At 39.9% G+C, this 27,643-nt stretch overlaps 2 long non-coding RNA genes across 3 annotated transcripts; one reads left to right on the top strand and one right to left on the bottom strand.

The window, feature by feature from the left end:
• Positions 1-257: 257 nt before the first annotated feature.
• Positions 258-13,122, bottom strand: LOC119910051. Of its 2 annotated transcripts, XR_005445578.1 has the most exons (3): positions 12,809-13,122; positions 732-1,494; positions 258-635 (listed from the first exon to the last, which is right to left on the bottom strand). It is a non-coding gene; the product is annotated as an uncharacterized LOC119910051 (long non-coding RNA). The 2 variants fall into 2 exon arrangements; XR_005445577.1 differs by lacking the exon at positions 12,809-13,122 and having other exon boundaries at positions 732-10,233.
• On the top strand, positions 3,461-21,844 carry LOC119910052. The gene is made up of 3 exons (XR_005445579.1): positions 3,461-3,595; positions 13,188-13,249; positions 21,046-21,844. It is a non-coding gene; the product is annotated as an uncharacterized LOC119910052 (long non-coding RNA).
• Positions 21,845-27,643: the final 5,799 nt, after the last annotated feature.

Here is a 27,643-nt window from a genome sequence, read left to right as displayed (position 1 = left end):
TTTGGACTGTGGGAGGAAGCCGGAGCACCCGAAGAGAACCCACGCAGACACGGGGAGAACATGCAAGCTCCACACAGAAAGGCCGGGGCAACTGGGGTTTGAATCCGTGACCTTCTTGCTGTGAGGCGACAGTGCTAACCACTGAACCACCTTGCCCCCCCCCAGCACTGAGCACCCTGCTCAAAAGTTTAAAATAAACAAAGCAATAGATTTTCTATTAAATGTGGGAAGAATAAAATTTAAGCCTGACATTCCTATGGGAACAAGATTTTTGATGTATTTTATTCTTTAAGAAGTGGTGGTGGATATAATTGTTAAAGCATTTGAGAGATCAAGCCCCATACTGCTCAATATGTTACATGTGGTACTCATGGTCAGCTGTATAGTACAGCCAAGGCTTGAATTTTGGGTTCACCGTCCTCCCCGGATTAAAACCAGATTGCCTATGAGTAGCCGGGTGTGCTGTGGCGACAGCCGGTCTTTATTGGCCTTGATCTTTTCTGTCCTCCTGCCTCTGCTCCTCCTGGTACAGCACCAGCAGCTGTACTTTGCTTCTTTCTTCTATGCTCCTGTTCACTTTCTCTTCTCTGGCGTCAACTCACATCTGAGCTTCCCTGCATCACCACATGTCCTGTCTAGTATGACATACAATCAATAAAACTGTAATTGGTAACATGTAAAACCACTTAAAAAATTGGTATCTGCAAATATTTGTGTATCCATTGGCTCACCTTTCAAAACATTGCTGCCAGACAGCAGAGACCCACCTCATTGTCATCATAGGCATCACTTGTCTTTCTTCTTTTGATCAGCCAGTCTTTTAAACTCATCTGAAAACGACAAACTATTACTTTATGTGTGACCCATGTCATCCACTGGGTGACCATTTATCCATTTATCCACTGGATGTTAGCTAATGGTAGCCTCAGTTATCCTCATAGCGTCGGTATTCTTGAACTGTCATTCATTCCTCCAATTATTAATTTTAGACTGTCCTTTTTTCCAGAATTAATTTGTATCACTGCACTGTTGTATTATCAAACATTGTTAATACACTTACTGTATATCAGCATTCCCGTAGTGTCTCCTGTCAGTACCTGTACCAGTACAGGGAAGCTAATGATCCAATTACATATTTAATATCCTTGCCTTAACCATATCAGAATTTTGAAGAACATACTCCAACAACTTGTTTTTAAACAGGGAGCAGCATGAGTAGGTTTTGCAAATTTACCAAGGCACAACAGAGCTGCACCAGCGCATTGGCTGGTTCGAGTTGAAGAAATCAGGTCCAGAATCCTGAACTCCTTCAGCCTGGCATTTACCTTCTCAAGATGAAAAATGGCCTTAGTTGCTTTCACCTCAATCTCTGTGAACTTTCCCTTGTTGAGGATGGACGGTGGTTTACTATGGCACCCACAGGCTCAATGTTTGAGATCAAGAACCCCTTATCTGCTAAAATAAGGTTGCCAGCTGCTAGGTCCGCCAGAACCACTGCACAATGGAAGAAGAATTCCAAAAATTAACAACTAGACACAATTTCAGGCAACAGAGATCAGGACTTTGAACAAGTGCATCCTTCTGTAAACCTGTGTAATTCAGGGCACAATTCAAACAAGATTTAAAAAAATGTATTGCCTCTCGCTACTGTACATATTTTTTCCGAAATAAGGTCCTATGGTGGTCGACCACAAGGTGAGGGACTTAGCCTCTCTATTGCATCCTATGATCGCTATATAGACCTACCTATATTAAACTGTTTAAATAAAGTCATGGAAATGGGGTAAAATATTATGGAACAATTAATTAATTAGAAAAAATGTGTGGGAACCCTGTAATCCTCTTCTCATGGTTTATGGTCATCCATTGTTCAGCCACTTTGTTGTAGCTCACCTTCAGGATGGTGAAACAGATCCTGATGAAGGGCTGCATTTCATGGCTGCTGTGGTCTGGTAGTGAAATCAAGATTATGCCAAGATCTCTTGCTAGATTAACAGCCTCTTAAGATTTTATACATAGACTGTATAAAACATGGACATAGTCTCCATGACGTCACCTGTAAGTTTCTGAAAAGCGATTGTGAAGCTCAGTGTATGAGGCTCCAGCCGTGTTGGCAGTGCCTGACTCACTTAACTACAAAAATGGGCAAAGAGGTGGAGCATTGGTGGAGTTGAGGCAAGGCCGAATGAAGCCTGGCTACTGCGAAATCCCCTCAATTATAACCTTAAGCCTTAATATAATTTTAACAGGGGAGTTATAAAAAAATTCCCCCCCAAAAGTTTTAATATGAGGGTCTATGGGGACTGACTCCAGAACCTGCAGTTTTTGACACTTCATTTTTCAGCCCTGGAAGTTTTCGCTTGATTTTATGTGAGTGGTGCCTATCAAGTATGAGGATGTGTGGATCATTCTTTCTGGCATTCGTGTTCTTAGCAAAGTTGGTGAGACAATAGGATTCTCTTTCTAGGGAACAAATTACCTTGCAGCATTTATCGTACACACAGTGGTAACTTTATATTCTCTTTCTGCACTCGTCATCCTCCCAACTTGTCGAGCCCCTTTTGTTGCTACTACAGGCCGGGGTTTCTAGACCTTTGGATGCCTGTCTCATCCATGCTCCTAAGCTTGGTAGGACATAGCCCATCAAAGAATTCACCCGCTTTTACTTTATTAAAGCCCACTGCCTGAACAAGGCTGGTGTGGTGTGGACAGAGAGGCATAGAATCCTCTTCATGAATGCTAGGAACCAGTCAACTGTTTTGGCATCACTAAATGTTTGTTGGATCCCCACACTGCAAAAACTAAAATCTAAGTAAGATTAATTATCTTAATTGAAGGCAAAATATACTTGTTTTTTGTTTGACAAGATATTTCTTCTTACCAGGCGGCTTTTACGTTAGAGAATTTCACTTGTTCCTTAAGTAGCAAATGAAATATTCTTGTTCTTTTGGCAGATAATTTTGTTTATTTTATCAATATGTCCCCCATTTTAATGCTTTTTTCCCTTGTTTTTGAGAACTCACTTTTTGCAGTGCATTCTTGTAGCTAGGTCAGGGTCCATAAAATTACTTAAGAAATTATTACTTTTCTGCAATGAGTACTTTTACTTTTGATACTTTGAGTACATTATACTTCAAAAGTTTACTCAAGTAACATTTCCAATGCAGGACTTAATAGAGTATTTGTACAGTATGGTCTTAGTATTTTTACTGAAGTAAAGTATCGGAGTACTTCCTCTGCAACTGCCTCTCTCTGTCTATCAAGGTAAACAAACACTTAGTCACGGTATACAGTTACTATGTTTTCTAACAAGTTAGGTTGGCATGCCGACAGCCTAACTCTACTGGCTGAGCCTCCCCCTTTAAGGAAGGTGTTCTGGGTAACCTGTGTATGTGACGGAGATCAATGGGTTTGCTGTGGGAAGCGAGTCTCTCCCAGTGTGTGAGAGAAGTACCAGCATGCCGCCGCAGTGAAAGTGCATGAGGAAAGTGAATGTTTTGCTCCTGATGTGATTCACTGACTGCAGGTACCACTGGTAGAGAGAGAGAGAGTCTCCGCCAGCAGCTAAGTTTACAAGAATGTGCCAAATTTTAAGGTACGTGGAAAACTAAGCTTAACAGTTAGACTACACAGACAGCTTCCATTTTAGCTTGTTTGTAACAGTTTGCAATTAGCCGATCTAGTGCGCTGTGTTTGTGTAAAGAATATAGGATATAAGATTGGAAGGTGCCCATAATTGTATTTGAAAAAATGAATATCAGTATTTTCTTTTTTTCCCCCTTCATTTCTTTTTTCTTGGTGGTACGGGGTGGGGTACCCACCCACTGTACTCAACTCACTTCTTCCATCCCGCCCCCGAAACATGCCAACCTCACATCTCTCATGAGTGGACCCACAAATATGTACAGTAATTTGGTTAGCAGTGGAGAAATCGGTAGGTGTTTGTACTGAAAATAACTCAATTGTGCAAGCGAACTGTCTGTGCTTTGAGAAATGGGGAAAGCAGGGAGGGAAGAGAAAGCGGGAGGGTGAGCAGAATGAGAGAAAATGAAATGAGAGGAAGAAAAAGTAAAGATGGACAAAAAGAAAGAGAGGACACTGGAGAAAACTAGATTGTGACCTGCATTCTGACAGTGAAGCCCCACAGGTCCTTTGGGAGCTATTCTACTGCCCCCTGGTGGTGTACAACAACACCCTCCCAATATTGACCCACACACCTCTTTCCCACACTACAGTAACACCATACACACTTCATTCACTCTCTCTGTGATGACTCAAATTATACACCACAGTCGTTCTGTAATTACATAGAGCCTAATGTGTATACTTCACATAAAAAGACAACTCGCCGCCCACGCTCAGGTTTGAGTCGGAGGAGCTGCAGTGTCCATCATGTGACTGTGGTTTTCCACACCCGGCCACTCTATACTCTTCACATGTACTTGCCTGCAGTGCAGCGGCTTATCTCATAAACACATCAACTAGGTTATGACCTGATTATAGATGCAATGAATGTGGAGGCAAAGAAAAAAAGACACCCAATCTCCCTGATAGTGTTCCCCCACCCTGGGGCCGGCTGGCCGGCCTTGTGCCGTGGTATTGTACAGTTATTTGGATTATGTGAGAATTGTTATCACTGGAAATCATATTGAAGCCAAAACCATTTAAACATAAGTGTGTTTTTATAAAATCTGCCACAGAAATATTTTGTCCATCACAAAGCTCGAAAAATATTACCTGAGCTTTATTTTATCTTGGCCTATACCTTTGACTTAACTGTGGCAGTCTCGATATAATTTTGCAATAAGTGAGATGATTAATTAATCCGAATCCTCCCAGTGTTCTAGAGCCAGGGTAAATAATAGAAATGTTTTGCACAATGCCGATTGAATTGTAACTTAAACCAGCTGCTCGTCAAACAACTGTTCCCTTTGGATGGCCTATTTTTTAGCTAAGCTAGTGGTGTAGCTCTAGAGATAGCAATGTAGAGCAGATGTCCAACTCTCTGGTCCTGAGTGAAATATTTTGTCAACTATTGGATGGATGGAATACCAGAAAATACCTAGAGGTTGAATTTTAATGGCGTGTACATGTTAACAAGCCGACAATATCATGGTAGCATGCTGACCATCTAATATATCACGTGTTAGCTTTGAGTACATTAGCACATTAGTATTAAGCTCAAGAGCTGAAGCACAGTTGTAGCTCGATTTCTAATTCTACTTTGAGGAGCTACGGAGTTACCACACAGAGACCGAACTGGGGGATGTACCATACCATGATCTGACACTGAACTATAACTCAGAAGCTACATCAGTCTTTTCAAGTAGAGATCCAGCTTGAGGATTAGCTATGTTTGGAAGACAGTCCCAAATGCAAAGCTTAGAAAAGAGGGTGTGTGCTGCTCTTTATCTGAGGTGGAAAAGTCAACCAGATGTATGTTTGCCAACCAGTCCTTAGTCCTTATCACTCTCTTGTAAAACTGAAACACACTGATTGAAAACACTTCAGATTAAGCATGGTTCTCATCTTTGTTTGTCCATGCGTGGCACAGGACAAACAGGTTGGTTTGGCAAATGTACATCTGGTCAACTTCTCTAAACCTTTTAATGGAAATCTACTGGGAATGTCACACAGTAGATAAGGCACTCCAAGATGGAGATAAACCTACACTGACTCCTTGAGGTGAATACTAATGTGCTACTGTGCTCGACACTAACATTTGAACTGTAATGGCTTTTCCATCAGACTCTGTCAGAGGAAGTCCCAAAGAGACTGTCTAAGCTGGGCTGAGGCTCCAGCTTAGACAGTTGAAAGCTGAGACAAGTGTATGAATGAAAAGCTGAGTCTGAGATGTTCTGAAAATGACCACTGCACAAAGGATAAACCCCTGGCTTTTCCTCTGGTGCCACCCTCAGGCCAGACTTTATAGTTGTTGCCCTATAAGAGGTCAGTAAGTGGTACGTATCTAACTTGGAATAGGAAGTTGCCAGTCTAGTTTTCACGAAACATTTTTTCTGTTCTTCAACGATCATTGCAGCCTTTCAGGGACTCCAGTATGACTGTGTACTTTTTGTGTTAGTGTCCCTGCTCATTTGTGAAGGTTGTGTCTGAATGTATGTAGTATGTGTGTAGTGTGTCTGTCTATTTAGGTTCTGTCCATGTGCTCATACTGGTGTGCTTAAACAAGTGTGAGCGTGCTTATGCAACTGTGTGGGTTTCTCCTGTGCTTTTCCTGTGGGGCCTTTTCCCCAGCCAGCAGTTGAGCAGGTTATAGGCTCTGGCTGCAACATAGGGAACATAATGGTCTCATTGACTCAATCACAAGCTCTGACCTGCCAGCCTGCCAGCTTTGTGAGCAAGCTGCGGAGTGAGCATTATTGTAAAACTACTTTTAAAACCGCTATTAAGCCACATTAGGTGTGTGTGGTGGTGGGGGGGGGGGTGGTTGAACAGGAGGGTGGTTGTTTTCGCATCTTTTTTAAGAAAAAAAACACTGGAAAAAGCTCAGAATATTTTGTGGGGTATTTCACTTGTTTTATAGACAACAAAACTATTTTGCTGACATACTTAATGGAAAAAGAAATCACTGTTTTTATAGCTATTTTCCTTGTGTTGTTGCTTGTTGCTGATGTAACTCTATATATGTATGCAGAGGTCCGACAAAAACACATTCCCTTCAATGCAGATCAATATTCAAAATCTGCTGCTGCAAAGTCACGTGTTGGTTGTGTTTGTATATGCATGTGCCCCATATAAACCCTGAGCAGCAAATATGTTTTAATACCAGTTTGACTATTAAAGTTAACAGCTGACAGGTGTGGTTTAGATAATTACAATGAGAGTAGAAAAGTCAAGAAGAAGTGTCCTTAACTATGACTTAAAATAGCGCTAGTATCACTTTCAAATTTATGATAAAAATAAACCACACCCACCCAGATGCACCGAGCCAAAGAACTAGCCGGTCCGATCAAAAGTTTTGTTCATCTCATGTTTTCTATTAAAGGTCAAACTTTTAACACATCAAAAAGGATACAGCTGAAGACCAACATGCATGCTTGCTCTGTACTCTGTATTTGTAATGCACAGGTGAATTCAGGCGCACATTACTCTTCCACCTAGATTCCTCCACCTTGAGTAACCACCCTTGTGGTGACATGTGTTAAGTGCAAGAAGAAAAGAACAGACAGAGGCAGCAACAAAAGGGAAAAACTAATTGGTAAAGTCAATGATTCGCTAGGCTAAACAAAGTTCAGACAGATATCAGTTGCGTCAATACAGACAACAATGAACCTTACTCAACTTTTGCTGCATCGCAATGTGCTGAGGTGGCCCTACATAATATGTGCAAGTGCACATTCCTGGTAGATTATCCCTATGAAAGATAAAAGAATGGCCATCTTGATAACTCATCTTGTAAAATACTTCCTTGTATTATTACAAACAGCTGTTCAGTGTTTTCCCATCTGATAAGCCTTCAAACTTATGGATCTATTACTCAATCATATTATTAACCACTTCAGCCGTACCTGAAACAACACACTAATGCACCAATGCAGCACACAGTCTGAACTCCCACCAAAGGCCAACAAATGCCAGTGATGCAACCAAAAGGTCCACAGCAATGGTCTGCGACAGGCGCTTAACAATGGGTCTTCTGCTTGATGGTTGACTGTTGATTAGGTCTGCCAGGTTTCTGATACTAAATATTATTACATTATTTGATATGGTTGCTTACGTATGTGCTGCTGTTAAAACACTAGTTAGGTAATTAAAGGCAAAACAATTAAAGATTCTGCAGTTGTGCTCCTCTGCTCAATTTGTGTGATTTTAATGCAATAAATCTGAACTAAAAAAAAAGTAATTTCAAAATAGGGCATGTTTGTATATTTTAATCAGTGTCACTTGTTTTGGTGCAATTAAAAGTGACAACAGGTGCACTGGAGAGGCAACAGCAAGACAACCCCCAAAAAGGGAAAGGTTTTGTAGGTGGTAGTCAAAGACAAATACTTGCTCCTTATCTTTCCTGACTGATTGTTCTCTAGTTTTGCGTTTTGCTAGTTTCCTTGTCACTACTGACAGCATAAGATGGTACCTGCAGTCCATTTAGGTTACACTGGTAGATGCTGTTGCAAGAAGGTTTTCTGTGCCTCATATAGCACTGTCTCAAAAGCATGGAGGAGATACCAAGAGACGGGCCACTCAGACCCTTCTCATCTTAGGGCATCCAATACCAATGCTTTCAGAAAAAGTGAGTTAGGTGTAGTTATTTAGCGTCTGTGGGAAACGCTCTGGGTGCATCTCTTTGAGACCATACCATAACCATAACCATCTACTCGTTTGTGCAAGGAGGAACAGGAGGACTACAGCCAGAGCCCTACAATATGACCTCCAGTGGGTCGCTGGTGTGCATGTTTTACCTGTGTGTGTGTGTGTGTGTGTGTGTGTTTGTGTGTAACATACTGAGAAAACAGGTGCAATTTGATAGTCTTTACCAAATTAATCAAAAGCAGAGCCACAACAAAACATCAGTGACACACATTGAGCTCACAGACTCTTCATGACTATCCTGAGGCAAATGACCTTTGACTTATGTCACACACTCATAAAATGTCTAGTGGTTAATGTGAGTGAGATAATACAGTGATTTATTGTTCTTCTCACAACTACTGTGTTTGGCGGTAGAGATTGCCAAACACAAGACGGTGAAAATCAAAGAAATGAAGACCAACACCAAAATTGATACTTTTTGATAGAAGAATGATTTTGTGACAAAATTTTGTGCATTTAAATGTGTATTTTGACAACATGCATCAGAAAAACAAATGCATGCACATAAAAGGGATCTTACAGCAAGTTACAAGTAACTTTGAAATGCTTTAAATAATCGAAAGTGTGTATATGGGATTATGTTTTTTGATGTCGAAGGAAAATTCATGTTTCTGATTGGCTGGCGGGTGTCAGCTAAAACTGTATAGCCTATTTGCACGCATCAATCACACTTTCAAATAGGTCATCCTTTACTAAGGGTTTATGTGATGCAACTTATCCTTTTACTAGTGGTTAATCAATCATTTACTGATGCTGTATAGATCAGTTATAAACCATTACAGACAACTTTTGGGTTGTTCAGGTTGTGAACATTTCCTTTTTACCTCTTTAATTCATCAAGTAGACCCTACCAATGACCTCTGATCTTCTTCAATCCATTTGTTACCTTTTGAACTACTTAACATAATAATAATAATAATAATAATAATCTTTAATTTTAGAGCACTTTTTAAAATCCATTTTACAAAATGCTTTCACAAGGGCAGAAAGTAAAACACTCAGGTTTTATAAACATGTATAATTAAAGATGTAAATGATAGCGCCTTTCTAGTCTTTGCGACCACTCAAAGCGCTGTTACACTACATCGCATTCACCATTCACACACATTCATACACTGGTGGAACAGCCACAAGGGCAATTCGGGGTAAAGTATCTTGCCCAAGGACACTTCGACACGCAGACTGGAGCCGGGAATTGAACTGCCGATCTTTCGATTTCGATAGAGTGCTATACTGGCAACGACCCAGCCATGCCTATACACACATACACCAAGACAGACAACTGGGAGAAGGAATGCAGGGAAAATACACAGAAACCCCACAGTTTCAGATTAGTCGATCAATCAGTTGATTGACAAAATATTTATCAACAACTATTTGTGAATTGATTCTAATCTTTAGTCATTTATCAGAAACAAGATTAAGGGTCGACAGCCATGCTAGCTGCTCTGTGACGCTCTGTACTCAGACACAGAGGTGCTTTGAATTAAATGCTAACATGGTCACAATGACAATGCTAACATGCTGATGTTTAGCGTCAAACCAAGCTAGGATTCAAGGATAGTTATTCTCATTCTGCCATGTAAAAATGAAGAGCAAAATTTAGTATTCCCGTCTCGGCCTTGGCCAGTGTTAGTACCATAATATCATAAAATAATTATGCTAAAATGCTTAGCAATGATAAAGTGTGGTGCAACGTTAAATCATTACATAATATAATGAATACTGGAATACAACTAGTGTCAAATCAATAAAACCATGTATAAAATGCAGTGTCAATACTACACGGAACAAAATTATAAATGCAACACTTTTGTTTTTGCCCCCATTCATCATGAGCTTAACTCAAAGATCTAAAACTTTCTCTATGTACACAAAAGGACTATTTCTCTCAAATGTTGTTCACAAATCTGTCAAAATCTGTGTTAGTGAGCACTTCTCCTTTGCCAAGATAATCCATCCACCTCACAGGTGTGGCATATCAAGATGTTGATCAGACAGCATGGGTATTGCACAGGTGTGCCTTAGGCTGGCCACAATAAAAAGCCACTCGGAAATGTGCAGTTCCATTACACAGTGTCCCTGCAGAGCGAACTGCCTGTCAACTCACAAAGACTGTCATGTCCAACTACTAACAAAGTCATTATAGGCTATTAGAACTCTTAAAACATTTCCTCTACAAATCACACACACACACACACACACACACATGACACACTGACACAGACAGGTGCAGCTTTACTCTCAAGACCCATACTGATTGTGTCAGATAACCGTCTTCCCTATCTCCCTCCTCTCTGCCTTATCTCCTCAAACAGGCACTTTACCTTTTGTCTGCATCTTTAACAGCCCTTTACATTTCACATCTGCTCCAACAAACTCCCATAAACACTATCAAATGCCTTCCATATCAAAGCCAATCACCTGCTGTTGGTCTGAATAAACAGCAGCACAAAAAGACTTTGTCCTGAATGAGTAACGGTGAACGGGGGTTAAAGTAATCTAAATGAAGTACAGCAGTAATTTAGAGGAAAGAACCCTTAAACTAATCTATCATCAACCTCCTTTCATCCAGTCTTGTGTAAGTGTCGAGGTGTGTGCCAAATATGAAATGACGATGACTTACTGTTCAAGCAAGCAGATATTTGGAGTTGCATGAATTCCTTGTCACACTAGACGAATGTAAGTTAATCTCTATGGCATTTATCGAGCACAACTGAGCACATGTGAATTTCTTCAGAAGATACTGAGACTTTGGAATTAACTTACAGAGGCTCTCAACTGTCCCCAATGACAAGGCCACACAGCAAAAACACATACAGACTGCATTCATTGTAGGGTTTCCCAGGTTAAGAGGGGTCCAGATGGACTGGGGGATGCTCAGATGGGTCGCATTCTTGAGAAAACTTAAACCTGGCAGGACATTTCTTCAGATATGGGTGGTCTTGTCAGTGTAATGTGGGATAGGCGATGATTTAGAAAGGCACCAACTGTCAGCGAGCAGCGATGAGCAGACATCAAAGGTGTCTAGTGGAAAGTGACCCGGGGCCCAGTCTGGCTCAGTCTGTCACCCTCAGTACGCCTGGGCCTGCCTAGATCACAGCCGCGCTGTCACAGATCCTCCTCACATTGTCCCAAAGGGCCAGCACTTGTACACCCACATTCCCAGAATCCCATATTCCCAATCAAGGTCACATTGTGGCACCTGCTGGACAGGACTGGGAGGGAGGGTAAGGGGTAGTTGGGAGTGTGTGTTAACACATAACCCTGTGACCTTTGTAGCACCAGTCTGACCCTGTCCTTCAACAGTTACAGGAGGCAAGTCATATCTTTCTAAAATGTATTATTCAATGTTAAATGAGTAACACTACTTAAAGGATAGGCTCATATTTTTGTCACAGTTTAGGCTAATGTTAGGTAGGCTTTTTAGTGGATTTGAGTAAATCTACACTACACACTACCACAACCCCAGCCAACATTTCCCAAGAAAGAATTACATTTGCTGAACATATTGTAGGCCTATTACTCATCCTAAACACCTTATAACTACTATTACTGTAAAAGTGAAAACACACTGTTTAAAATATACAACAACTTTGTAAACTGAGCAGCCAGACCGGATTAAAGAAAGATAAACCACAGCTTTTGGGTACTGATGAAGAAGTAATAAAACCTCCCTCAAAATCCTATTGACATTTGTAACGATGCTACTAAAAGTATAGCCTTGAAACAGAGCCATACTGTGTGAGCTTCATATGTCTAGATAGTAGATAATAGATAAACTAGTTTTTTTTAGAAATGTGTATATAAATATATATATATCAGCTGGTGAGGATATTGACGATTTACCTGGGACATGCAGCTTTAGCCTTTTAGCACAATATCATGTATATAGCAGGAGCAAGACCCCTTATACAAGAGTTTCGTGTTGTGTTGTGTGTCTTGTGTTAAAGCTAAAACTGGGTGTTAAGTTGCTCTTTAAATACGTGTCAGATGGAAACTTGGAGACCAACCAACTAATGGAGCTAATGTTAGCTTTATTAGCTAGCTGGCTGCCAGCTACCATTTTCATTTCAGCAGGCTACATCAGTGGTTGCTGGCTAGAAATGAGAAGCATGCTTTTGTTTACATCTGTCTGAAATCAAGGACTCTTTCTTTTAAAATTTGTAAGAATTTCACAGTGGTAAATCTGCTGTCAGACATCCACCTCAGCTTTGTCTCTTTTTATTGTCATCATTTTGATAAAACCATTAATTAAACTATATTTTCAGACAAAATATTTTTTTTTACTCGTATGACTACAAAAACACATCTTGCAAGACATTTGAGGTCTTTTGATGGCCTGATTATATTTAACAAGGAAAAGGATCTGAATAAATATATAGAAGACGGAGGATAAATGTTTTTCTTACTTACTACTGTGAACTTCAGTGTAAGTTTGTATTCCACTGAAACTCCACCAGATCTTTTTACTAACCTGTATGAGAACAGGATTTCTTGGCAATCCGCATTCCCAATTGGGCCCCGCTGGTTTCACAGTCATAGTCTAGACCCAGTAAACTTAGCTGCATGTGAGCCTGACCAAGTTGTTTTCAAGGGAAATTTAAGAATGAGGTCAGTGATTAACTCACAGACAATGAGACAGACCTGCTTACTCATCCAGCCATTCAGACAACTCATTGCTGCAGCTGCTGAAAGCCCAAAACCTGCAATTCCAGTTTGCATAACCTATTTTCCTCCTCTGTCACTTGTCAAAGTCCATGTGTGTGCGAGTGTATGTGTGTACGTGCAAAACATTAAAGGAGCCTTGTGAGCGCTAATGAAAGGTTGAAGGGTGTGTGTTTGTGTGTTTACAGGCGATATCAATCACCAACGTAAAGCTGACTAGAGGTCAAACGGAGCTCAGCAGAGACAAAAGGTGAGCCATCAGGTAGAGTTCCCACTGTTACATCACAATGGCTGTGAACTCAGTGTACCGTCTGGCCACTGGCTCTCAGCCAATCAGTGAGCTGTATGGAGGGAAGGGCCTGCCAAGATGATGGATGGGGATTAAAGACTATTAGGAACTTGCATCAATATAGGAAAGAAAAGCACCCCATGCTCACAGATGCTTAACATGTCAGATCATGCCTTGACTATTTCTGCCTCCTGTGAGTTTAGAGATTTCGTGGCATTCTCAGTGGCATGAGAGGACGTGACAGATAAAATGTCAAGTACTAAAATTGACCAAATACTTTTACTAAGTTACTTTCCATAGTTTCATACCAAATATATCTTCTTTTTTTTATCTTTAATGATTTACCAAATAATCCCTCCATATTCAGGCTACAAGAGTGCAGGGCGTTTTAATAGGATGCGCGGGTATCGAGTGAAAGTAAAGCAATTCATGCTTAATTGTTCTTCCAAAATGTTAAGCTATAGATTACATAAAGCTAATAACTTATAAAATCAATAAGTGTTTTTTGTTACTGTTAATTGGTTTGATGCTTTTTACAGTTTTACAGTTAACAAACAAATTTCAACTAGTACGTATGTGGCATCATAACAGTAGCAAAAATAAGAAATGAACTGGAGATGATAAAGGTATTTAAATCAATATGCAAAACAATTATTGGTACTAACGGGTACTTGAAATTATGTAACCCTATTGAACAAGCTCAGAGTCTACTGTGGGACTGAGTACAAGAACGAATCTGTCAAGCCCCAAAGCTCCAAATATTATTTTGTCCAATACATTGGTTTAAATACCTGCATAACTAATGACATCCCCATGAACCTCTGCAGTGTGTGTGTGTTAGCATGCTAACATGCTAAACTAAGATGGTGAACATGGTTAACTTCATACCTACTAAAGAGCAGCACGTTGGCATTGTGGGCATGTTAGCATTCTGACGTTAGCTTTCGGCTCAAAGTACCACTGTGCCTCACAGAGCCGTCTGTCCAGCCGAGCCTCAGGAGCTTAGGTGTTGTTTTTGATTCAGCAATGTCCTTGGAGTACCACTCTAAACAACTAGTCAGAAACTGTTTCTTCCAACTAAGGAATATTTCCAAATTAAGAACAGTGGTGTCAAAGGGTGAGTTGGAAATGATTATTCATGCTTTTATTTCCTCTTGTTTAGATTGCTGTAACAGTCTTTTTACTTGTTTTAGCAAGAAGGAGCTTTACCGTCTTCAGGCTGTTCAGAACTCTGCTGCAAGGCTTTTAACTCACATTAACAAAAGGCGCACATCACACCTGTTTTAGCAGCACTTCACTGGTTACCAGTCCAGTATAGAATTCAGTATAACTTTCCTCCCTACATCTCTGAGTTGATACAGCTTCATACTCCGACCTGTAGTTTGAGGTCATCAGGTCAGAGGTTGTTAGTGGTTCCCTACACTCATTTTAAAACCAGAGGGGATCGTTCATTCCAAGCAGTGGCACCTAGGCTGTGGAATGCTTTGCCTTCCTTTCTACATTGTGTGAATTCTGTCGATTCTTTTAAAAAGCAACTGAAGACTCTGCTATTCAAGCAGGCTTTTTGTTAGACGTGGGTTTTTATGATTTTTGTTATGTTTTCCCTCTGTATTTAATTTTTCTTATACATTGTATTTTACTTTGTTGTATTGTATCACATTTTACTGTGAAGCACTTTGTGATTTTTATCTGTGAAAGGTGCTATACAAATAAACTTTACTTACTTACTTGCTAGCATGGCTGTAGACTCTTGTTCCTATATTCATGTTCTGTTTTGAGTTGCAGTAGTAGAGTAACAACATATTTGAGAGCTGAACAATATTCTGTTTACTGTTATTATGTTACATGAGCTGCTGTCACAGTGTTGTTTGTTTTGCTTCTTATAATGCAGAGAAACAGTGAGTGAGCAAGCAGTATGCACTGTAACATCTGTACTTGTTTTTGTATTGTACTCCCCTTTTTCAGGCCTTTTTCAAAGACACCTGAGCTATGACCCTGGTCGTTTGTCATAATTACACCTGACGCTAGAAACGTCTCCTGTCACACGCAACACAGCTCCTATCGAGCAACTTGTGCAGCAGTCACCTGTGAGCAATCACTCATCTCCCTTCTCCTATTCCATGAAACACACATTTTTAAACGCACCGTCCACGTCCACAGAGGGGCCATTCAATTGCCAGACGCTGGTGTGCAAAGCAGCAGCGGGGCACTATTTTCATAATGACAAGAGAGATTTGTAGAAAGGGGGAGGGTTGTTGTGGGAAGTAGACATGATGTAAAATAACTTAACTGCTTCATAAAGTGCAACAGGGGAGGAGGGAGGCAGGCAAGAAGGGGAAGCTCCCATGAGGGGAACAGGCAAGCTGAGGACCACAGTCGGACTACACAAAACAGGCTGAGCTCTGCACCAAAATCAACACGAGTGAACCGAGCAGATGTTGTTTTTGTTGCTACCAAATTACATGTTTTTGCTACTTTTTTGCAGGCATTTTTTACCCTGAAGTTGTGACTATTGATAACACCGTACACTAATCCCGCCATATTTAGCATTCATAGGCAGTCTACAAATTCTTAATAAATGGTTTATGACACAGTTGTAAACCGTTATACGGTCATTTTCAAGTGTTTATTATTGTATTTATTACTAAACAATGAAGGTAACCAGGATGAAGTACACATGTGAGCAAGTAGTTTACTGTCTATGAAGATTCTCAGTCATCCAGGTCATAGTTATTCAACGAAGGTTAAAATCAAGGGCAACTGGACTTGGCTGGACCAGGAAACTCAACAAACGTAACCTATTGGCCTCAAGTGAAGATACCAACGATGGTCGTTCAGTCTTGGCCACAGGTAGTCTTAACGACTGTAACGACTGTCGTCACAGCAACAAGGAACACTAACGAACCAGCGGTATCGATGACCCGGGCCAACGACCGCACTGAGGTTAAATAGCTGAGTTTCCCTGCCAGTCAGTCAGAACTGAAGAAGTCCTTTGGATGAGGGACGAAACGTCTTCCAGTATCTTCAACCAAGTCCAGTTGCCCTTGATTTTTAACCTTCGTTGGATAAGTAGTTTACTGTATCTGTTTATAAATACGTTTTTCAAAAAACAAGCTAGAAATTGGCGCTCGCAATTTTCTTAAAGCCCAATGTGATCTCATCACATTTACATCCACGTTATGTTTTAGGTTAAAATTAAAGACAGTTACATTACATTAACATTAAACACTTAAAATGTTAATTTTCTCTGCTTACAACTACAATATAGTATGTTAGAAACCCTGTTTATATTGCCTATAAATGCTGAACTGAAGGGTTAAATTAAAGTGTTACCCTTTTATGTTCTCCAGAGTAACCATACAAAGCATTATGCCCCACAGCGTTATATGTCAAATAAAGTTCCTTTATGATGAATATACAGAGTGACAGCTCAGTACTGGCTTGTTGCCAGCTACAGAACAACCTCTCTCTCCCACTCTCTCTCTCTCTCTCAAAATCTTTGTTGCTGTGAGAGGAGGAATAACCAGGCAGAGCTCACAGGTGGCTCTCTGCAGAGTTCAGAGGTTTCCCCACAGCTAAATGTTGGAAATATCAGCTGTCAGTCCGCACATGAAAGTAGCCTCAATAAATAAACGCTGACTGTGCCCTCATGCTTTCAGCTTCACCAGCTTGAGAGAGTGAAATAGGGGGAGCGGTAAACCACAGAATGGACTCGAGGCGGAAATCACACTGTTTTCCTTGCCTTTCCAATGGGGGCTTTTTTGAACGACCCAAATGGTTGAAAAAACAAAGGCTATGAACGTCCAACATATTTCGTAAGCGTCACACTGCAGCACACCTGCACAAACAGCAGCCACACTGTAGTTTCCTGTAGAGCGGCTGGCCTGCACACAGAAACAAGCCCCTCGGCGGTTCATATAGCAGGCAGCACGATGTTTGGGTTAACGCACGTTTTGCGTATAAAACTGAAGTTTAAACACTGAGCGGAAACTAAAAGAAAAAGTCGACCTGGCTACACAAGCTGTTGTGATCACCCACCTAGATAAAGGTATGAACTGAAATGGCTGAAGTGATGTGGCTATAAGATGTGGATATAAAGTCTTGGAAATAAAACTACACATGTACCAGCGGTGAAAGATGTTTTCAGATCCTTTGCTTAAGTAAAAGTACCACTACCACAATGTAAAACTACTCCAATGCAAGAAAGAAAATCCTGGGTTTAAGGTTTTTTTAAATTTATTTATTTAAATTGTTTATTTCATTCATTTAAAACAATGCAACGACAGCATTTAACATGAATTAAAAGGAGCAGAAAGAAGTAAAAACTTATAATGTCTGCCCCCTATCAACACAAAATCATTTACAGTTCCAATTAATTTGAGTTGTCTCATGCAGCCCTCTCTTTTTCTAAGACTTCAAGGTTGTACTAGAAAAAGTACAGAAGCATTATTAGCAATACTTTAAGTGTCAAATGTAAAAGTTCTCATTACATTCATAAATAGCCCCTGTGACTGATATTTTCATAAATATGTTAGATTACTACTCACAAAACAATGTGTAAGTAGCATTATATATTTTATATACAGTAAAGTACAGTGGTTCTCAAATTAGGGGTCACAAGATTATCTGAGGGGTTGAGAGATGATCATTGTCATTTTGGGGGGCTTTGGGAGACTCAGACATCTGTACTATGGCAAGGGGCCCGAACTAAAAGCCAAAAAAGTTAGAAACTGCTCGTTTAATCCTTAACAGTGCATTGTGTTTTATAAGTGTATATGTTTTTTCCCATAAAATCTCAGTGGTTGTTGTTGTTTTTTATTTTTAATTCAGTAATTTTATTATGGAATATACACTCAGCAGAACAGAAACAGAAACCCCTCTCTTAAATCTTAACATAAAAGCACATGTGTCAGCATATTCTGTGTTGAGGAATTGTACTTAGTTACCCTCCACCACTGTTCTTAAAGTATCTTAGGCTCCACAGCTGAAGTAGCACAGCTGTAGGTCTATTTCTGTATCAAAAAACTGTCCCTGTCAGGTGTTGCTACTCCTGGGTAACAAAAAGGCCATGGCTGCTCAGAGTGGTAGGTACAGAGGCAACAAGCCAACAAGAGCAGAACAGAAACACAGCAGCCCTACACACACACAGCCACAGCCAGTCACTCAAACTAATGGCATCCTGGAGTTCCTCATGAGGCCTGTGTCAGTCTAGGCCACCACCACTACTTGCGGCTTGGAAGCTTCACGTGGAAAACAAACACTTGCCGCTACAGTCAAGTCATTCTCCCACAGTCGGAAAATATGACGGAAAGATCATGACCAGGGAGGTTTATGCAACTAGAAGTCCCTGCCCTTTGGCTCAGGGGGCTCAGTAATACTGTTAGATTCTTATCTTTGCTTGTTTGAATTATGAAACATTCAAACAAGCAATACACACACACACACACACACACACACACACACGTTAGGGTTTGTGCACCCGCAGCTGTCATTAGTGTCAACAGACGGGTAATGTGACAGTAATGCCGTTAAATACAGTTAAGTAATAACTTGGAGATGGCAGTTAACTCGATGAGCGGGAAAATTATGCAAGTGAACTGTACACGTCTTCCACCACTTCCTACTATTACTTACACTCCATCCAGTCTCTAATTTTTATCCCATGTAGCCCATCCCATGTAAATTTTACTTCTAAGACTTGCCACTGCTTTTGTTAACATATTTTTGACACCTGTGCATAACCCATTTAATGAAACAATCCACATATGTGATGTCTTTACTTTTTGTTTCTGTTAAGTAAAGGTTCTTACACAGGGATAGACCGGGCTAGTCTTCATCATTAAATGCCAATTAAACAAGACTAAGGCCTTGTTCAGACTTCAGACTAAAGGGACCTAAATCTTTTTTTGCTCATATGTGACTCAGATCACATTTTTTAAAACAGTGTGAAAACAGCCCAAGTCACGTGGAATCTGACCTTTTCCAGTTCGAATTTGGGCCAGATTCATATGTAATCTAAATCAGATACTGATCTGATTTTTTGAAATGCAAGCTCATTCTGGACGGTTTTGTGTGACACCTCACGTTCCTCTAGAGAGACAGTCGTCACAATTCTGCGTCAGAGGGAGCGGTGGTGAACACAAACATTGAGGACGGCACTGATGGAGATATTCAAGGGACTTTCTTTTTCCTCCTCCTCGTTATAATTTGCTCATGAATTCCCTTTCTTCCACCTGAAATCAACTTAACAATAAAACCATAGACCATTACCTCTGTACCTCATAATATTATTTTCACTGCCAGTTCATGTCTGAGATGGGCCACATTTAAAAAATAATGTGAAAAATCAATCAAACATTCAGACCTGGCTAATATTGGAGTAGAGCATCAAGGCCTGCAGTGTGAATGTAGTTACAAGTCTGCAGCCATGCTAGCAGTTTTGTGAGGCTGTACTTAATGGCGCTGCTTTAAACTAAATGCTAACGTTAGCAAGCTAAGATGCTCTCAATGACAATGCCAACATGTTCATGTTTGGAAAGCCTCATGTTTACCATGTTTACCATCTTAGCTTAGTGTGTCAGCAAGCTAACATTTGCTAATTAGCACTGAACACAACGTACAGCTGAGGGTGATGGAAATGTCATTGGTTTTGCAGCTACTTGGTTATACATTTAAGTATTAGACAAAGTTATTTCATGGCAATCAATCCAATACTTACCAAGATATTTCCTTTAAAGAAAAAAAGGTCAACCATATCACCATGTGGTTGACCTAGAGGAAAAGTTGGTAGCACAAAAGTCGGTAGGAGTCCTGGACTGGGAACTATGAATGTCTGTAGAATATTTTGTGCTATTGAGTAGATGTAGAGATATTTCACTGGATAATACTCATAAATGGTCTGCTAATACCTCAAACTACCTTTTAAGACTGCTGCCGTCAAAACACATATAAAAAGCAACAGACGACTAAACATAATAAATAGCCTACTCATTATGCCCAGCTACTTGATCTGCATACATCTTATTAAACTGAAAAATAGTTATTAAAACATTTTATATACTTTGTCAGATAATGGCACTGCTAGAGTTTGGTATATATTCTGTTAAATGTTTACTTCCTACCTCAACAGGCAGATAATTAAATGGGATTAAGTGCTACCTTTAATGCTAACAGACATGAAGACACATTGCTGGCATTACAAGCCAGTTACTGCAGCTTAGGTGGCCAAATGTCTAAGGGTCATGTTTACTGGAGAGAAACAGCAGGAATAAAATGTGTAGTTCAGAAGGAGCCAGTATAACAGAGCCAGCCCCTGCATTTGGATCCCATCAAAACCAAACTATGATGACATTAGAATGTGCTAAGTGCAAGGATTCCCACTTCAAAGTAGGGAAAGAGGATGGGCCAAGGCTCCAGTACAGTGTGGCGTCTGTTTGAAGCTTTGACTATGTTAAGACACAACGCAGACTGGGGCCTTTGGGCCTGCTTGACTGGGGAGAAGCTGGCATCAGCTATGCTGGACAAATAAGACACTCTGATCAGTGCCCAAAAACCTGCATCTGAAAAGGCCAAAGGAAAAGGAAGCTGGATTTGAGATTAAGCAGGGATGACACGCGCACAAAAAAAAAATAAAGACACGTACACACTGAAGCCCTCTGAAGGAGAGGAAGGCTCCTCCTGCAGCTGTACCCCTTGACCGCAGGAGAAGCAGCAGCACATTCATTTTAATAACTGCTCTTATTCTCTCCTGCCAGCAGCTATTACCATAATTCACGGTCTGCCGCGTACCTGGAGAGCAGAGCTGCTGTGAACAGTCTGGGACACATCGGACAGAGGAACAAAACACGAGAGGGGACAGGAAGGATAATCAGTGGTGGAAGAAGTACTCAGATCCTTTTCTCAAGTAAAACGACCAATATAACAATGTAAAAATACTTTGTTACAAGTAAAGTTCCTGCATTGTGTGCATGCAAAAAACAGAAGTATTATCAACATAATGTATCAAGTATCAAAAGTAAAAATGTCTCCTGTGATTAATATAATAGATTTGTATATTACATTATGATGCATCAATGTGTAAGTAGCATTTTGCTGTTGCATCTGCTGGAGGTGGAGCTAGTATTAACTACTTCATATACAGTTTTCATCCAAATTTAGCACAAATGTGAACCAAATTTCCTGAAAATCTACAAAAATTAAAATGAATTCACATTTCAATCCTTTTCTGTTATGTGAATATTAGTACAGAGTTGGGTGCATCGAAATGAACTGAAGAAGGACGTAAAACAGAAGCAATGCATTAAAACATTTTTTTTAATTATGTGATATACTGACATCCGGGATGTTATGAACTGATTATTTACAGTGCAAACAACCCAAGTCTGAATATGGAAAACAATGAGCACAAAAAATGGGCTGGGCTGTGGAACATTTGTTCATCTTGGCAGGTTCTCCATTGACCTCAGGCGTAGATCTGTTGTGCTTGAATGTAGCATGGTTATGAAAGCACTTCTCACCAGAGCTCTGTACTACAGCAGCAAAAAAGGCTCCGATGAATCTGAGTTTTATATTCAATAGTACCTTAATAAACTGTTATAACAATAACACTTTTTCTTGATTGGTTAACTACTTAATTGATATACACTACATGTGAGACAGCCGTGATAGCTCCTCCTCAACACACTTCTATTTCAAACAATTACTCCTTAAACAAAATCCATGTAAAGCAGTATGGGAAAGTGCTGTTCCTACTCATTATGCAAAGCCCTGCAGGAGATAAGCTGTGACCGTTAACAAAACGACTGGCCACATGTTCAAACTGTCAACATCAAATATGCGCAAAAACCTGTTGCCTGTTGTTGTGGCTTTACAAAGGAGCCCTGCCAGATCCAAAGTGTAATTTTACTAACTGGCGGGTTAAGAGGCAGAGAGTGAGGACTACCATTAATATGGATATTTTTCATTCAGGATCTGTCATCTCATTTTTAGCCAATTTTAAGACTGAAAGTGTGTCACTTCACATGCCTGGAGACAGGAAATGGATAGTGAGTGGCCGTGTTTTAAAAGTTACCTCAGGGAATACACCTGGGCAAGAGGAAAGGCTGCTCACTGACTTTGGAGAAAATCCACAAATCAGTTCTACTCAGTCGCAAGCAGAGAGCCTTGTAAATTAAGTTTTTTTACACTTATTTTTAGTTCTTCCAAAGACTCCAATTGCAAGTGTTGTTCCTGCTGAAGAATCTTCAAGTATTGGCATGTATTCATGTACTGTATAAACTATGGCAAGATACAATTAATGTGGGTCACACAAAGGATTTAGCAGCAAAAGTGAAACTCATGAGTCACAGTGCTGGGCTGGAGGTGTTATCCCTCAAATCTCTCACTAGCTGTCAAAATAAAAGGCACAAAATACTTAAAATCATCATAAGCATGAGAAGCATAGAATACTTTGCATGTAATAATATTTTATGTCTGATATGGTTTTTCCACGAAAAAAGGTTCAATTACCTGATTAAAATAAATTAAAAACTACTTCTTCTCCCTCATTCAAAAATCCAGAATCTAGGAATATACAAATATTTTTATTAACTATTGGACACAGGATGTCTCTGACTTCACTAAAGTCTCCACATCACACTTGGACCACAATTCACTGCTCGTCTTAAACTTAGATTTAAGGTGAGCACAGAGAAACTTTCCTTCTTCAGCAGATTAATGAGAAAACAGTAGTAGCGTCAAACTCTGCACATACACATTACTTCACAGTGAAGCAACAAAAACAAAATGTTGAGTGGAGAGGGGCTTAAATTTATTATTATAGGTTTGGTACTGTTTAGTTTGATGTGAAGGGTTGGTATGAATTTACACCATTTTACGTCAAGAAAATACGTGAGCAAACCCCATTCTGGAAAAATAGTTTGACTTCTTCGACATCCCCGGTTCAAATGGGTGTCAATAATCTGTTTGGTTGCTATTTGTGAGGATTTGTTTGGCCTCACCAGAACAGTGTAAAGTCATACAGGACAGTAAGGTTAAGAGGAAGAAGAGTGCATGATCAACGAGCCATTCTCCCTCCGCTCCTAGCCCAACCCTGACTGCAGGAGGGCCTGACTGCCAAGCAGCCTACACGGTAGGGAAAAAGTGACTAAAAAAGGCCTGAGTTTTCCAGCAGGATCTGAGCGAAATACCCAAACTGTGTCCAAAGCTGTGAAGGCATGAATGTGTTTCGGCAAACGCCTGACGCATTCGCTCATTCACACGTCAAACTAGTTTCCCCTCAATGGAGGGCTCTTTCTTCGCGGGCTCTGATTCAGTGGAAATGCAAATGTTAAGGTTTTGCCCTGATTTCATGAAACTATTCATTTTGTCAGCTCGCCCTCCCATTATAACCTCTGCACCCCCCATACACACACCCTCAGTGACGCTCAACAAATGCACCATGACGCTGTCACTCGCCCCACCACTGTCCAATGCCAAACTGGCATTCAACTGTTTGACAGACTTTATTACACAAAATCGTCCCCTCATACCTGCACACACACACACACACAGTTAGTTACATTAACAACTTATATATCACAATACAAATATATAAAAGAACTTAATGTGTCCATATGTTTCAGGCAAGTACTCTGACTGCAAACACTGACCTAAGATTATTTGCATTATAGCCAAATTATGGTCTAAGGACATAATAGTACATGTCTTTTATTCTAAATGTCATTGCCACAAGTGTACAGCCGTTGTTCGGGTGGTGTAAGCCTACGACTCCATCTTCCTAGAGTAGTTCAATAACGCAACCTGTGTATTGATAGGTTAATAATTCTCAAAGGATCTTCAATATAGGATCCACTATTTGCATACAGCGATGGTCAGTTCATTCAGGTTTAGTTCCTAATATGTCTTATATTTGCTTCCCTCCTTTACTCCTACCCTTTTATAATCTTTTCTCAGTTCATGGCTTTTGTTATGTCAAGTCCAGTGGTAGAAGTACATTGACTCAAGCGCTGTGCTTACAACAATTTTGAGGTACTTCCCCATAGTATTTCAAATCTATGCTTCTTTATACTTCTTCTCATCTATGTTTATTTGACAGCTGTAGTTAGCCCAATGTTAGATTTTAACAAAAAAGAAAAAATATTAACAGAGGATTGTGACCCCTTAAAAAGCTTTTCATCCAAATGTACCCCAAGTACTTTTACTTTTAAAACTTTATGTTTAAAACTTTATGTATACATTTTACTCGTAAAGGTAAGTATAGGATTAAAGTACTTGAACAGATCATCATGCGTATCAAGCTGATGCTCCATCTTTTTCCTGTTTTTCTTTCATAGTAAAGCCTGTACTGATGAAAGCCCTGTCTTTAATAAACTGGCCTGGTTGGGTTTGGAAGTCCTCACCCCAAGCAAAGCCTTTACCCCAGCCTTGTGGGGGGCCTTAGAGGATTTTAGAGACACTTTAAAACAAGCCTCACATCCATAAAGAAAAGAGAAGAGAGCTTCAAACTGTCTCTCTTTGATAAATGGGACATCAAAATACTTTTCTGTTGATATATTTTGATATTTTTTATATTTATTCATTAAAATAAACTTGTTAGGCTATAGTTGCCGTGAGGTCAGGGCACAAGTTGTTTTGTATTAATCCCTTGACTGCAAACTGGAAACCTGACAGTGAGAACAATAAATTCATACAAGAAAAGCCCCATGACACTTAACTTTACAATGTGCACAACATGTGACCACACAACACACTCACAAAATAGGCACTAAAAACTGCCTCGGGGAAGACACTTGTCCTCTCCACCACACAGATTACAGGTTGTGAATCTCCTTATTTGGAGTGTGAGTGACTGATTGGAGGAGGCGTGATGAAGCAACATGTTGACAATGTCAAATGAGGCAGGGCCACAGCAAGTTCATGACATTAGGGCAGCAGAATGTGTGAAGCGGACACACCCTCATACAGGTAGGTAGGCATTGCTTTGGTGGAGGGGGCCTGGGGCCCACAGCCTAATAAAGGACTTGCCAAGACTTGCAAATGAGCCAGATCATCACTTTGTGACACAAGGTGTGGCAGCAAGAGGAGGAGATGGAAATTTCTGCTTGAGGCGAGAACACAAATGGAAATCTGTCATCGCAGCATTGTTTAATTAAATTAGTTGATTTTTATTGTTCTTATATAATGGTGATCTCACATTCTGTCATAAATCAGGTCAGGAGGAGTAAACATTTAAAATTGACTGACATGAGAGGGCATGTTGGTTCATTTAAACCATACAACTGTACAAAGTTATATTTTAAGCCAGTCTTTGTCTCATTGCTTAGAAAGCTCAGCAATAAAAACAGCTTCCTTTACAAACTAATCTTTAAATGCAGACTGATGACTCAGGATCAACCTGTGGCTTCATGGGGAATAAACAGGGCTGCTTTGTCTTTTTTGGTGAAAAGGAGCCATCATGTGGCCAAATGAAGCTACTGCAGATTTACATACTACTGCATTTTTGTTTTCTCTACAAGAGCTGAATTTGTTCCTTTATCAGCAATGAACGTTTTCATTCTAGTATTATAAATAAACCTCACAAGGTGTTAATATGCATGTAGGGTGTTATTATATTAGGATCGATTGAATTTCTTAGGAATCAAAGCACGATTGTATACAATACAAAATATCACACAAACATCTTGTTGCCCAGAAACAGCTTGCTGGCACTGTAACAACCAATTTTAATGCTGACAAGACATGTACATAAAGTTTAACCTTTAGACGCACGGAAACTACACTCCATAAATGTATAAATGGGACCTGTATCAATTGGTCTACCACTTTGGTCCATACGGAAATATCTCAAATAAGATGGATTGTCATGGTCCCCATAGGATGCACCCTACTTTGTGATCCCTGCCTTTTCCTCTAGGGCCACTAGCAAGTTGACATTTTTGGTTTTAAGTGAAATGTCTTCGCAACTATTGGCTGAAATGCAATGAAATGTGGGACAGACATACATGTTCCCCTCAGAATAAACTGTAGCCATTTTGGTGATCCCAACATTTCATCTGTAACCATCATCAGGTCAAAATTTCAATTTGTCAATACTTTGGTTTATAACATTTCCTCAGCTGTAGGCCTACTTGTGTTTTGTGCAAATTAGCACATGTTAGCATGCTAACATGCTAAATTAGGATGGTAAACCATACCACCTTAACATCAGCATCCAGCCATCACCCACTTATCCTGTGTACAGGGTCGTGTGGGGCTGGAGCCAATCCCAGCTGACATCAGGCATGTTAAATTTAACTGTGAGAGCAGTATGATGTTGGCATTTAGCTCAAAGCACTGCTGTGTGTGTCAGTACAGCCTCACAGAGGTGCTAGCATGGCTGTCTTGGCTTTATAAGCATCCATGTTTTATTTGTTAATAGTAACTGCTATCTTCATAATTTTGCTCAAAGTAATCATTTGAATCCCACACCAGCATTAAAGTTTGTAATGTATATTTGTCATTTTCACATCACATTATTGAACTTGCAAACATTAGAGTCAAAAGTTATGCTACTTAGCTAATACGCTAACACAGCTACTAAGAAATGGCTATATGGAGTAATGTCTAGGCCGTTTGCAACTCTGTCAGGCAGATATCTTTGTTTTGATTTGTAAACAGGTTAAAAATATTTTTCTTTTTAAATCATTAATTTTATTAACATAACACTTGTATGTATCAAATGTAAAACTGGCTTAATGTTAAAGAAAATGTAGGCTAAAGTGGGACACAAGATTTACACAGTGTGTACCTAAGAAAACCAAATAAAAGTAACTGATAAGGAGGCAAGACTCCTATAAATTCCCACCGGAAATACATAATTTTTTTACTCACTTTAGAAAAAAGTGGGGCAATAATCCAAAAACTTGTAATCCTGTAGATAAAAGATGTAATTAAACAATTCTCCATCCGTGATAGTGGCTATGTGAGGCACAGTGGTATTAAATGCTTCATGCTAATGCTAAGAAGGTATAATCTTTGTTCACCATCTTAGTTTAGTGTGTTAGTATGCTAACATTTGACAAGGATGGATGAGGGTGATGGGAATGTCCAATTTGCAGGTATCTGGTCATAAAGTAGGAAGACAGACAAAAATGAAATGGTTTCCAAAACACACAGATTTTATGATCAAATAAATACATTTAATCCCAAAGTTTGATGCATCATACATGAAAACATAAAACGAGTGATATACAGTAGTCATTTGACTAAAAACCTGTAAATTTCAATGGAAAAATACCATACAGTACATGGGGCTAATAATCACTTGGTTAAAATCCATTTGGAGGAGTAATTGAAAACTTTTGGACATGCAGCGTC

Source organism: Micropterus salmoides, unplaced genomic scaffold, assembly GCF_014851395.1.
Source record: "Micropterus salmoides isolate LMB-PRFRI ecotype aquatic unplaced genomic scaffold, ASM1485139v1 Ms_hic_scaffold_19, whole genome shotgun sequence".
NCBI classification, from domain to species: Eukaryota; Metazoa; Chordata; class Actinopteri; order Centrarchiformes; family Centrarchidae; genus Micropterus; species Micropterus salmoides.
This window is presented reverse-complemented; position numbering and strand designations above follow the sequence as displayed.